General features: G+C 58.2%; 1 long non-coding RNA gene across 1 annotated transcript; it reads left to right on the top strand.

Moving 5' to 3' along the window:
* The first annotated feature begins 5,325 nt into the window (after positions 1-5,325).
* LOC138427488 (uncharacterized) lies at positions 5,326-12,358 on the top strand. Its single transcript, XR_011252027.1, has 3 exons — positions 5,326-5,537; positions 10,526-10,733; positions 10,821-12,358. It is a non-coding gene; the product is annotated as an uncharacterized lncRNA (long non-coding RNA).
* Positions 12,359-12,825: the final 467 nt, after the last annotated feature.

Here is a 12,825-nt window from a genome sequence, read left to right as displayed (position 1 = left end):
ATAATTTTTGATGGTCAGTATTTTGTGGGTGTCTTTGAGACGTTTGGATTGCTTTTGCAATAGGAAAATAAGTTAAAAAGATATGGAACAAGACAAGGATGCCCACATGCACCACTTTTATTCAGTATAGTATTGGAAGACCTAGCTAGAGAGATTAGACAAGAAAAAGAAGTGAACTCGAAAGGAAGAAGGAAGACCGCCCCTGTTTGCAGACGACGTGATGTAATCAGAAACCCGAAACTCCACCAGAGAACTCTTTGAACTAATAGATGACTTCAGAAGAGTTACAGGATACAAACGCAATGCAAAAAGATCCGCTGCATTTCTATAACTAATACATGCCAGAAAGCGAAATGAAGAAAGCAATCTTGTTTACAGTTGCATCAGAAAGAGTAAATTTAGCCAGAGGTGAGAGACATTTATATAGAAAGCTACAATGGAAGAAATTGAAGACAAAATTAGTGAAAAGATATTCTATGCTCATGGATTAGAATAATTAATATTGTTAAAGTGTCCATACTACCCAAAGCAATGGACAGATTCAGAGTCATTCCCTGTCAAAATCCTTTGAAGGCATTTTTCAAAGAAATAGAACAAATAATCCTAAAATGTATATGGAGCCCCTCAAAATACCCCAAATAGCTGAAGTGATCCTAAGCGGAAAAGAAAATTGATTCTTTCAAATTGTGGTGCTGAAGAAGACTCTTGAAAGTCCCTTGGACAGCAAGGAGGTCAAACCAGTCCATCCTAAAGGAAATCAACCCTGAATATTCATTGGAAGGACTGATGCTGAAACTGAAGCTCCAATATTTTGGCCACATATGCGAAGAGCCGACTCACTGGAAAAGACCCTGATGCTGGGAAAGACTGAAGGCAGGAGGAGAAGGGGGCGACAGAGGATGAGATGGCTGGATGGCATCACCGACTCAAGGCACACGAGTGTGAGTCAATTCCAAGAGATGGTGGAGGGCAGGGAGGCCGGGGCCGCTACGGGCCACGGGGTTGCAAAGAGTTGGACTTGACTTAGCAAGTAAACACCAGCATATGTTTGGGAAGATTTATAATTAATCGAGACAAACTTCCTTTCCTCAAAGAGAAAACTGTAACACTTTAAAAACATTATAATAACAAAAGCAGCACCAATAACAACACGGAGAAGCTGCTCTAAGCTCTGCCCATACATTCCTCCATTTTACTCTGAAAATTAAATATTGTAAAAAAAGAAACCAAAAATTTTAAATAAGCTTAAAAAGTATGAGATCAGGAGAACTAGAGGTTGTTTCCAGTTTCATTTTGAACTTGTTTCTGCCTCCAGGTTTTGCAATAGTTTCAAGACCTTAACTGCTCACGTGCGTGTTTTCAGTCACCACTTCCCACTTCCTAGAATTCATTTTGCCCAAGAGAGGGGAAAACCTGTGCCTGCACCGAAGCTTGTGCCCAAATGTCAAGGGCTGTGTTGGTCACCGGAGCCAGAAGTGAAAAGAAGCTGCATGTCCGTCAGTGGGTAGCTGCAGAATGCGGGGGTTCTCTCCAACGTGACGAAACTCGCCTGGAATGGACCCCTAGGATGGTGATGGCTGCAGAGTGTGCCATCTGTGGGCACACTGAAGTGAAAGCGAAGTTGCTCAGTCGTGCCCGACTCTTTGCGACCCCATAGACTGTAGCCCGCCAGGCTCCCCCGTCCATGGGATTCTCCAGGCAAGAACACTGGAGTGGGGTGCCATCTCCTTCTCCAGGAGATCTTCCCAACCCAGGGATTGAACCCAGGCCTCCCGCATTGTAGGCAGACGCTTTACCGTCTGAACCACCAGGGAAGTCCATTTTAGGACACGCTAAAACCATCGACTGTGTCTTTCAAATGGACGAACTGTATGGCGTGTGAGTTATATCTCAATCAAGCTATTTTTAAAGAGAATAAAAATACCAAATTGCAAATTTCTGCAGACAGAACAATGGGACTTGAAGGTCCATAAAGTCCGCCTTGTGCTCCAGAGCGACCAGCCGCAGGTGGGTTTCTGCTCCTGACAGGGCCCCCAGTGTGCCCAGCTTGTGCCCACAGGGGTCCTCAACCTGCCAGGCCCCCAGACCTCTGTCCGTTCCCCCGGGTCTCACTGCCAGATGGTCCCGGGGCTTGGTGCAGACGATCTGACTGGCAGCATTTAGAAATGCTGACTCTCGGTCTGGGCACCAAAAAGGGTCAGGTGCCCTGGCTGCCCGGTCCCCAGCCCGCTGAGAGGCTGCCCACGCGGCCCCCAGCCTGCGTCTGTCCCCCTGCTGACCTTTCAGAGCAGCTGAGCGGCCTAATGGTGCCGCCTCAGACTTGGCCACCACCGAAGGCCAGGCAGCAGTGTCCTGACAACGAGGGAATCAGCTAGGAAGCTGTCAGTCTCGGAGAAGGCGCCCCGGGGTGGGCACTGCTCCACTGGCCTGGGGACCATTGCCAGGCTGGTCTGGCTGCAACGGTTCAGTCCGAGAGTCCCTGTGGCCTCCCCCGGCATGTCTCCCCAGGGTCTTTGCACCCCCATCCTGTCAATGTCTGCTCCCCAGGAGGCACACGCTCACGCACACACACCTCACGAGGGCACACGCCTCCAACAAGTGTGCGCGCTCTGCCTGATAAAGGCAATGGCGGTGTCAGGGGTAAAGCTACAAACCACTGCGTGAAGAGGACAGTTGGGCAGGCCCACAGCCTACACCTCCCCCTGCCCCCGCTGGGGAATCTGCCCTGGGGAGGCTGGAGGCCTCTCCCGACAAAGGCAGACCAGCGCATCAAGGTGGCTAGTAAACACCAGATCCCGGCATCTGTGGTGAGTCCGGAAGTCAGGCACAGGAATTCATTACATGCGCCCCACACGCTGATGCATGAGACGTGCATGAAGCGACGTGTGCAAAATCAGTTCACCTGCTTTCTGTGCGTGTGTATCTGCATGCTTGCATCCGTGTATTTGTGTGCATGCCTGTGTGCGTGCATGTATGTATATATGCATGTTCCGTGTCCATGTGCGTGCATAGATGTATCTCTGGGTTTATGTATGCATCTCGGTGTGTGTTTGTGTGCATACCTGTGTGCGTGCATGTATCTCTGTGTGTCTATATTTACTGTGTGTGTGTTGACACACATATCCACGTATGTGTGTATCTGCACGCACCTGCCTCTCTGCGTGCATGCGTGCATCTGAGTATTGTGTGCGTGCATGTATGTATATGTGTATGTTCCGTGTCCATGTGCGTGCATATATGTATCTCTGGGTTTATGTGTGTATCTCCGTGTGTATTTGTGTGCATACATACGTGTATATGTCTCTCTGTGTATGTATCTACGTGTGTGAATATTGATGCATGTATGCGTGTATCTGTGTGCACATATATGTTTCTCTGTGTGCGTGTATGTGTGTATGTGTCTGCGTGTGCACTTGTGTGTCTCTACATGTGTGTGTGCGTGCATATCCCTCCAAAAGAAATGTACCCGAGACGCAACTGTGATTATCTCTTTCGGGTGTGATGACGGGTAATTTTAATTTTGCTCTTTAAGTCTCTTCACATTTTCTTAATAACATATAATGAGCAGCCATAATTTTTATAATCTGAACTGAATAGAGCAAGAAACACAAAAGGCCGGCCAGCAGGGCAGGCCTGTGCTGGAGGGAGGACAGAGGCTGCTTCTAGCCTGCAGGTGTGGCTTCAGGGAGAAGGCTGCCGAGGGGGAGCCCTCCCCCTCCCCCCTCCCCCCCCAACCAGTAAACCCCTCCTCCAGCCCCCCCACACCCACACACCCACACACTCCCCACCCCACCCCCCACCCCAACCAGCAAACCACTGCCCACCCCCATAACCTCCACCCCCCACCCCCACCCTCACACACCCTCCCTCCCCCACCTGGTTCCTGATGCTCCAGCTAAACTTGGGGCTCTGGGGGGTGGGGGCCCCATCTCCACTGCCCTTTGAGCAAGCGCCAGGAGCCTCTTGGCTGGGGCTGAGCCTCCAGTGAATGCCAGGTGGCTTGGAGACCACTAGGAACGCCCTGGGGATCCGTGAGATGAGAGAACAGAGCTGGTCACCAGAGACCCGTGGAGACAAAGGTCCTGGCGGCGTGACTCCCAGGCGGGACAGAGCCGAGGGCTGCGTCCAGGCGGCTGGGCGTGGGGGTCCCCCTGCCCCTGTCCTGTAGGCAGAGCCGAGGCTGCGTCCAGGCCGCTGGGCGCGGGGGTCCCCCTGCCCCTGTCCTGTAGGCTGAGCTGAGGGCTGCGTCCAGGCCGCTGGGCGCCGGGGTCCCCCTGCCCCTGTCCTGTAGGCTGAGGCTTGGTGGTCCCTGGGTCTGTGGCCTTGGCAGTGGCTTCGAGGAGGTCCAGCCCCTGCCTGCAGCAGACCCTCTTGCTGAGAAGACCCTTAGTGGGGACTGGGTCCAGCCCCTCCCCAGGCTGCCGGGAGCCCTGTTCTGGGAGAGGGGCCCAGGGCAGGCAGGCCCGGCGGAGGGCAGGGTGGACAAGGCCAGGCTGGACCCTCACAAGGCACACAGGGCGCCCCGTGACCACCTGGCCGGAGGCTCCCACCTCGGGTAGCAAAGTTCAAGCAAAGTGACATTTGAATTCCCGATTAACAATACATCATTCGAGTATGAACCTGTCGTCTCCTTTATCTGAATTTGAAAGTGAACCAAGCTTCTTCATTTCATCTGGCATTCCTCTCCCACGGCCCTTCCCTGCCCTCGGGCCCCACCCAACACTGAGCCTGGCAGTCTCTTGACCCTGAGCTGCAGCCCCAATGAACCAGACCCAGGGAGGTGGCGGGGCGTCTGCGGGCTCCGCTGGGAAGGCCCTGCCCCAGCGTCATGGGCTCGGTGCTGGCCAGGATTCCCCAGGGCACAGAACCAGCGGGGTGTGTGGGGGCGGGGTGGGGCGCGTGGAGGAGAGCTCTGTTTTAAGGAGACGCGCACACTGCGAGGCCCACGGGGCTGGAGTCTGCAGGGCTGGCCGGCAGCCCGCAGACCCGGGAAGGGCTCCGTTTTCCCAAGCAGAAAGGCAGCCTTTTCCTCCTGCGTCTTGTAGCAGGCTGGATGGGGCCCACCGCAGGTTGGAGGGTGCGGAATAACAGAAGAGATAAGTGCTGGCCTCTGCCCCCAGGTCCCACCGCGGACCTACTTAATCCTTCGTAATTTCCTGGGTGGCAAGAGTGTCATTTGTCCTAATGAGGTGATTCTGGGTGGGCTCCCAGGTGGGAGCCGGTCACCAGAAAGACCAAGCCGTGGTTAGGAGCTAGAACTTTCCTCTATACCCCACGCCCACCCTCCAGGAAGTGGGAGGGGCTGGGGACTGATAACGCTCAACTACTCCGAAGTGAGGAAGCCGCAGTAGAAATCTCTAAAGTACAGGCTTTAGAGTCCAGGTGGGTGGACGCATCCATGTACCGAGAGGGGACACACCCCGCTCCACGGGGACAGAAGCTCCTGTGTGTGGGACTCCCCCAGACCGCCCCCGAAACACCGCTGCCACTGGCTGTCCATCCGTGCACTTTATGCCACAACAGACTCCTGGACCGAGGTAAGCGCTTCCCGGGGTCCTGCCAGCCAGTCTCAGTCGTGTCCGACTCTCTTCGACCCCATGAATCGCAGCACGCAGGCCTCCCTGTCCATCACCAACTCCCGGAGTTCACTCAGACTCACGTCCATCGAGTCCGTGACGCCATCCAGCCATCTCATCCTCTGTCCTCCCCTTCTCCTCCCTCTGCACAAACCAGCTGGTGTCAGAATCCAGTTGAACTGCAGGACACCCAGCGGGCGTCTGATGCCAGACGTGTTCCGTGTGAGAGAGAGGAGATGCAGGGGCTGTGGTTTCAGTGGAGGGCAGTCTCTTCCTTGGGTCTCCGGACAGCAGACCTGTCCAAGGGGCTCCTGACAGCCGCATCTTCGGTGGCGTTTGACTGCCCGGGCTCCAGCAAGGCCAGGCGCTGAGCCCTGACCGGCCCTGACCGGCCCTGTCTAGCCCTGACCGGCCCTGGCTGGCCCCTGGGGGCCTGCGCTTGAGCCGGGATGGACCAGGGGCCCCTCCCAGCTTGCTCGCAGCACCCGCAGCCAGGCCCCGCCCCCGTGCCCTCTCCCAGCCTCAGGGGCCCAGGCTCAGCAGGCCCACCACCACCCGGCTTTGTGGCTCTGCTGTGTCCCAGGGGCTAAAGTAACCTGAACACAGGCCAGGAGCTGTGCACCGCCCCCTGCACCCCCACGCTGGCAAAGACCTGGCTGTGCTGTGGCTTCTGGAGCCCAAGAGGACTCGAGCTAAATTAGACTCGAGAACAATTACGTAAGGAGCCGCACCGCCCTCTCCCCCAGACGGAGCCGGCGGTGAGCAGGAGGCAAGCCTGCCGTCGCCTCTGGGGCCCAGAGTCCTCCATGAGGCCGGGTGGGGAGGGCGACCCCACCTGGGGCCTAGGGCAGGGGCGAGGGGCTGCAGAGCTGGCGGCCGCAGCGTCCCCCTTCTGTCTGCGTCAGGCCAGTGTCCTGTTTGCCCTTGCCCAATCCTGGCTCAGAGGGAAACGTGCTGGTTTAAAATGCCGACTAGAAAGCCGGCATGTTTAATTCTTGCAGGCAGACAGATTCCAATTAGCAAAGAGGAAAATCCATATATCGGGTCCCACAGGGATTGGGCCTCACTGTGAGAGTCGAGCAATGGGGGGGGTGGGGGAGCCCGCTGGATAGAGTCGGGGGCCTAGGGAAGAGAGGCTGCCTGCCCGCCCCCCCACCGGCCAGGACCCCTGTGCCCTGCTCGGCCCTCTCCACCCCACAGCCCTTCTCTCTGGGGGTGGACTCGGCCGTGGCCACACCTCTGCTGTCCGAAGGGGCTCCCTGGGGCCATCACGTCTGTGCACCCAGCACAGGGGACCCCTCAGAGCATCCCAGCCCTGGGCTCGGGGCCGCTGCCTGTCCTTGGGAGTCGAGGTCCTCTGGGAGTCTCTGCCGGCTGGGGCTGGGCCTGGCAGGGCCTCCCTGCTTAGCCCCCCTCACCATCGCCCACCCGGGCAGATCTCAGGGTGGGGGTGATGGGGTGCCTGGGGCTGCCCACGTTCATTCCTGGGCTGGGTGAGCCCATCAGCCACCCCACACTGTTCACCCCCAGGGAGGCCCTCAATTCTGCCCCGGCCCACACTCACAGTTGCTGGGGTAGCCCTGGCCCTCCAGACCCCCGGCCCCCCCGCCCCAGGCCCAGGCCGCGCTCCTCCAGGGCCCGGATCCCACGCCTCAGCCTGGCTCATCTCCCCCGACACCCTCCACACGCAAATCCTCCTGTAGGACCCGTGTCTGGGCAGGATTGAGAGGACCCCCCCCACACACACACGGCTGAGCTAATCTGCCCCTCCTTAGAGCCAGCCCCACCAACCTCCCTCCCACAGCTGCTTCAGCCGCAGCCTGAAGCCTGCCTCTCCAGGAAGTCCCTGCGATTCCCACGATTTCCACGATTTCCACGAGGGCTGGTTCCTGCATCCCAAGGCGCTTCCCCCCTGCTGTCACGCCCTCACAGAAGCACGTCTGGGTTTAACAGCCAGGGGGCAAGTGACCACTCCAGGCGCCCTGCGCTCTCCTGGGGCCTGGGTCCCCCAGGGGCCGGAGGGGTGACTGGATGACCGAATGAATGGATAAATGAGGTGCAGGCTCTGAGGCCTTGGCGCCTCCGGGTTTCCTGGCAACATTCGCTGTGCCCTGCCTGGAGCCCCAGGGAAGGGTGGTGGGTTCCCCATGGGGAGAGAATAGGCAGACTGGGAGTCACTGACCTCTGTGCACAGTCTCAGGCCCCTGTGCCAGGGGCGAGAGAACCACCAGGGACAGCTGTGCCCAGCTCTGTCCGTGGTGCCCCCAGGAGCTGGGCCCCCCATGCCCTGGGGGTGAGGCCTCACCAGGCACAGGGGCCAGGGGAGCCTGGGCAGGGATGGGGCGGGGTGGGGCCGGCAGGAAGCCGCAGGCAGGGGCTTCCAGGACCACCCGGGTCCGCAGGCACCGTCCACCTCCTTCTGAGGAGCGGCCTGGGCCTCACCCATCCCCTGAGCTTCTCTCCCTCCAGCCGCCCCACCGAGGAGGGCCAGTCTCTTGGGACAGGCGGGACAGCCCTGCTGCTGTTACCAGTGGGCGAGGCTGGGAGGCTCAAGGCCTCTGCCGGTGGGTGAGGAGGGGGCTGGGCCTGATTCTGGTGCCTGAGGCTGCTGCCCGGGCCCTAGGCCCGAAAAGACGCAGCCGCGACCCACACCCACTCAGGCTTCCCCAAGACACCCCCACAGAGTCAAGATGCCTATGTCCCATGGGAACCCACCATCACACAGACCCGAACACACACAACACACACGAACAATGTCCAGGCTCACTCAGACTCCCCCGAGACACCCCCACAGAGCCAGGACGCCCGGATGTCCCACGGGAACCCACCATCACACAGACCCCCACACACACAACACACTCACAACATCAAGGCTCACACAGACACCCCCACACAGACCCGCACACACACACACATAACACAACGCCCAGGCTCACACACGCGCAGGGACACACCTGCTCTGAGGAGGGTCTCAGGGCAGGCCCTGGATCACGGTGAGGAGGCCCGGCCCAGCCCACCAGAGGCCCGGGAGCCCACGCCCCCTCCAGCCTGGGGTCCCCGGCCCGCACCAGGCCCCGCCCTGCCCCGCCCCGCAGGCTGGTGCCCGCAGCTGGCTGGCTGCAGTTTCCTAGGAAACGCTGTCTCTGTCGCTGCGTGCACGGTCTCCAGGGCCTCCAGCGTGTGCCAGACAAGCCCCCGGAGCCTGCCCGGAACTTGGGCTGCAGGTGGGCACAGGCTATAGGCAGGGGAGAAGTCCATGTGCAGAAGCGGCCTGGCGGGCCAGGGCAGGCCCTGAGATCTCATGGGGAGGCCAGCCCAGCCCGCTAGATGCCCACTCCCCGCCCACCCCTGCCCCACCCAGGCAGCGTGGCCCACGCCATCCCCACAGCAAAAGGCCTTCCCGAGGAGCCTGCCATCCTGGAGACGGCACTGCTAGGAGCAAGCGGCCGGCAGCCCTGTGCCCCGGCTGAAAGGCCGCGACAGGGACCACGGAGCCGGGGAGGCCCGCTCGTCGGGGCATGACTTCCACGAGCAGGGGCCCCACTAGGCATGGAGGGAGGGGACTGGAGCCGGTTTCCTGGGCAGGGTTGGGGCCTGATGAGGGACCACCTCGAAGACCCCACGTTGGCAGCCGGCCCGCCTTGGCCCCCCGTGCACCCTGGAGTCCACGTGCTCACAGAGGCAGGGCAGGGCCAGGGGGCAGGAGAGGCCCCAGCCAGGCCCCGGTGTCCAGAGGGGCACCGTCCACACGTCTCTGAGGACATCAGGCTGCGCGTGAAGACGCTGAGTGTGGAGCCCAGAACACCACCCTGGAGCCCACCCTCCGGGAGGGGGGTGCCCGATGCGGCCGAGGCCACCCTGTGCCATCGGACAGACACGCAGATGCCCCGTGGGACCCACTCTGAGCCCGGAAAGGACCCCCTCACTCAGAGGACCCACCCACTGGGGGCCTGGCTGGCTAGGGCACCTGTCGAGTGGCAAGTGGGACCACGTATGCCAGGCCTGCCTTGAGGGCGGGAGTAGGGGCAGGCGAGTGCTCGGAAGGGGCCCCCAAGGAAAGCTAGTGGACCCCTGCCTGCCCCGGGGGCGCCTCCATCACAGCCTGCCCACCAGCCCAGGGCCAGATGCCTCATGGAGGTAGTGGCCGCCACCCAGAAGGGAGGGTGAGATGCTGGGTGGCTGGCCCCCAGGGCACAGGTCACCCACCACGCACGTGGTATCCTGACTGCTGGGGCCTGGGCAGGCTGGCCCAGCCCCCCGCTCCCACAGCAGTGGAGAGACGTGGGGAGCCTCCTGCCTTGACCCCAGCCAGTCCCGGAGCGGCAGGCAGAGGCCCTGAGCAGCCGGGGATGCTGCCCACAGAGCCACTGCGCTCGGAAGGCTGCTGTCTGGAGGCTTGTCCATCCAGCCTGGTGGGTTCCTCCCAGAAGCCCCGAAGGTGCCGCCATCTGACCCCCACGCCTGCGCGTCCATCCCCACAGCCCGCGTGCCCAGGCCCAGCCACATCTGCCCTGAGCTGTCACGGCCCTGTTTATCCGCGTGCCCCGCACTCCGGGAGTCGCGGTGTCAGGGCGCTGGGGGGAGGGGCCCTGCAGGCTCTGATGGGCAGGGCCCCCGGGGGCGGCTCGGGGTGCAGGTCGCCCTGTGGTCCCCCCGGCTCCGGCAGCAGCTCTCCGGTCCCACGGCTGTGTGCCTGAGGTGTGGCCAGGCGCTAATCACACTCTCTCCCGCCAAGCCTGATCGACTCCTCCTAATTAACCCATTTTCTGTCAAAGCGAGATAATTGAATTTGCCAGGAGTCGGCTGTGCTAACAGAGAAACACGAGACCCACTTGGCTACTTGTCTAGATGGTGCTTCCAAAAGAAACATGGATTTGGTTTTGAAAGCACGTCTTCTCTTCCCATTGGCCCATGCTCTCCGGGCTCACCAGCCTCTGCTGTTCTTCCAGGGGCAGGGGTCCTCAGCTCAGGGGCCTGTGAGCTCGGATGGGAGCAAATGGCATCTTTGGTCTCGTCGACTCTGACCGGAGCTCAGCGGCCCTTCTCCAAGAGCATCTGTCCTTGATGCCCGGGGCTCTGTCTCTACCAGGAAACCCGAGGCTCCACCCTCATCCCTTCCTGACCCTGCACGCTGTCGGCTCCCGCTTCCTCACCCAGGTCAGCAAGGGGCCCAGCCATCACTTTAATATTTTGATAACTATTTCAAAATAACTGGTTTCCTTTGTAACCCTATGTCTCTTTCAGGTCAGTTCAGTTCAGTCGCTCAGTTGTGTCCGACTCTGCGACCCCATGGACTGGATGCTTCCCTGTCCCTCACCATCTCCCGGAGCTTGCTCAAACTCATGTCCATCAAGTCGGTGATGCCATCCAACTGTCTCATCCTCTGTCGTCCCCTTCTCCTCCCGCCTTCAATCTTTCCCAGCATCAAGGTCTTTTCCAAGGACTCAGTTCTTCACATCAGGTGGCCAAAGTATTGGAGTTGCAGCTTCAGCATCAGTCCTTCCAATGAATATTCAGGACTGATTTCCTTTAGGATAGATTGGTTGGATCTCCTTGCAGTCCAACGGACTCTCAAGAGTCTTCTCCAACACCACAGTTCAAAAGCATCCGTTCTTCGGGGCTCAGCTTTCTTTATAGTCCAACTCTCACATCCATGCACGACCACTGGAAAAACCATAGCCTTGACTAGACGGGCCTTTGTTGGCAAAGTCATGCCCCTGCTTTTCAACACACTGTCTAGTTTGGTCACGGCATCCGGTTCCATCACTTCGTGGAAAATAGATGGGCAAACAGTGGAAACAGTGAGAGACTTTATTTTCTTGGGCTCCAAAATCACTGGAGATGGTGACTGCAGCCATGAAATTAAGACACTTGCTCCTTAGAAGAAAAGCTATGACCAACCTAGACAGCATCTGTCTTCACTCACTGAAACGTTAGTGAACAGTGGAACACACGGCGTTTTTAGGGCGGTGGAATGAATGGCTCTGTGTGTAAGATGGGCACATCACCTGCGTTTGTCAGAACCTGTGGACTCTAAGATCGAGCCTTCGCCTGAATTATGGAGTTGATTAACAATAATGTATCCAAGTCGGCTCATCAGTTCTAACAAAGGTACCCCACTCCAGCCAGGTATGAGCAACAAGCGGTGGACGGTGAGGGGACGGGACTGCTCCTACCATCTGCCCGATTTTTCTAGACACTTTCAACTGCTCTAGAACATTAAGTACATTATTATTATTATTTTTGACTGCAACTGTGTGGCTTGTGGAGCCTTAATTTCCCAACCAGGGATTGAACCCTCACCCTCAGCAGTGAAAGCCTCGAATCCTAACCACTAGACCTCTAGGGAATTCCCTAAAGTTTATCAAATTTTAAAAGTTTATTAAATATGAAAAATTATCCCTAGGTTATACAGGGGTCCCCTTAGAGCCTCGGACCTGGGGAAAGTGTTCCTGGCTCAGGCTCAGGCCTCCCCTCACAGCTGGCCTCCAGGACCATTGCCAACCCGAGCCCCGTGGTCAGGGACAGCCTCAGACAGCGGGCACCTTGGCGGTGGCCTGCAAGGAGGAATGGTCACACTGAACGCGCGATTCCGTGTTGACACGGCTGACGCATGTGCGCATGCCTGAGCTCACGCCCCCGCCCCCCGCAGTGCTTTCGTTCCCAGCTTTGCAGACAGATCTGAATTCTTTTGCAGCGCTTTCTGTTCTGAAGGCACTTGTGGCTTAATCTTAGCCAGCACATTCAAAGGAATTAAACCAAAAAGCTCATTTCTGAAGAAAGAGAGTATTTGAATGTCTGCATCACTGTACCATGTTTGCCTAATGTTCTAGAAGCTTCTCTGGAGGGTGGAACAGCATCCATCCCCAGGAAATACTAACCCAACCACGGACACCTGGAGGAAGAGAGACACCTTCTTGTGAAAGGTTGTCCGTGTAGCCTCTTTAGATGCAGAGATCCGGCAGGAATTTTTTCTGTTTTAAAATTTCAGAGCCAAGTTTAGTTATTGTTAAACTGGAGCTAAATGACAGTCTGCTCGAGAGCTACTGTGTTTGAACCTGGAACTTAACACATGAAATGCCTCAGGGGAAAACGCACAGTCTGTGACCCAGAAACCAAGGGTTCCGCCAGGACTGAGTGCAAAGCGATGGCTGTTTGCAGGAAAGGTCTCCAGTGAGGGGAGCACTGCTGTGTGGGATGGCCTCATGGCACACTCACAGCCCTTTTCTACTGCGAGGAAGCGTCCTGC

Source organism: Ovis canadensis, chromosome 22, assembly GCF_042477335.2.
Source record: "Ovis canadensis isolate MfBH-ARS-UI-01 breed Bighorn chromosome 22, ARS-UI_OviCan_v2, whole genome shotgun sequence".
NCBI classification, from domain to species: Eukaryota; Metazoa; Chordata; class Mammalia; order Artiodactyla; family Bovidae; genus Ovis; species Ovis canadensis.
Note: the sequence above shows the minus strand (reverse complement) of the source record. Positions and strands in the feature narration are given on the sequence as shown.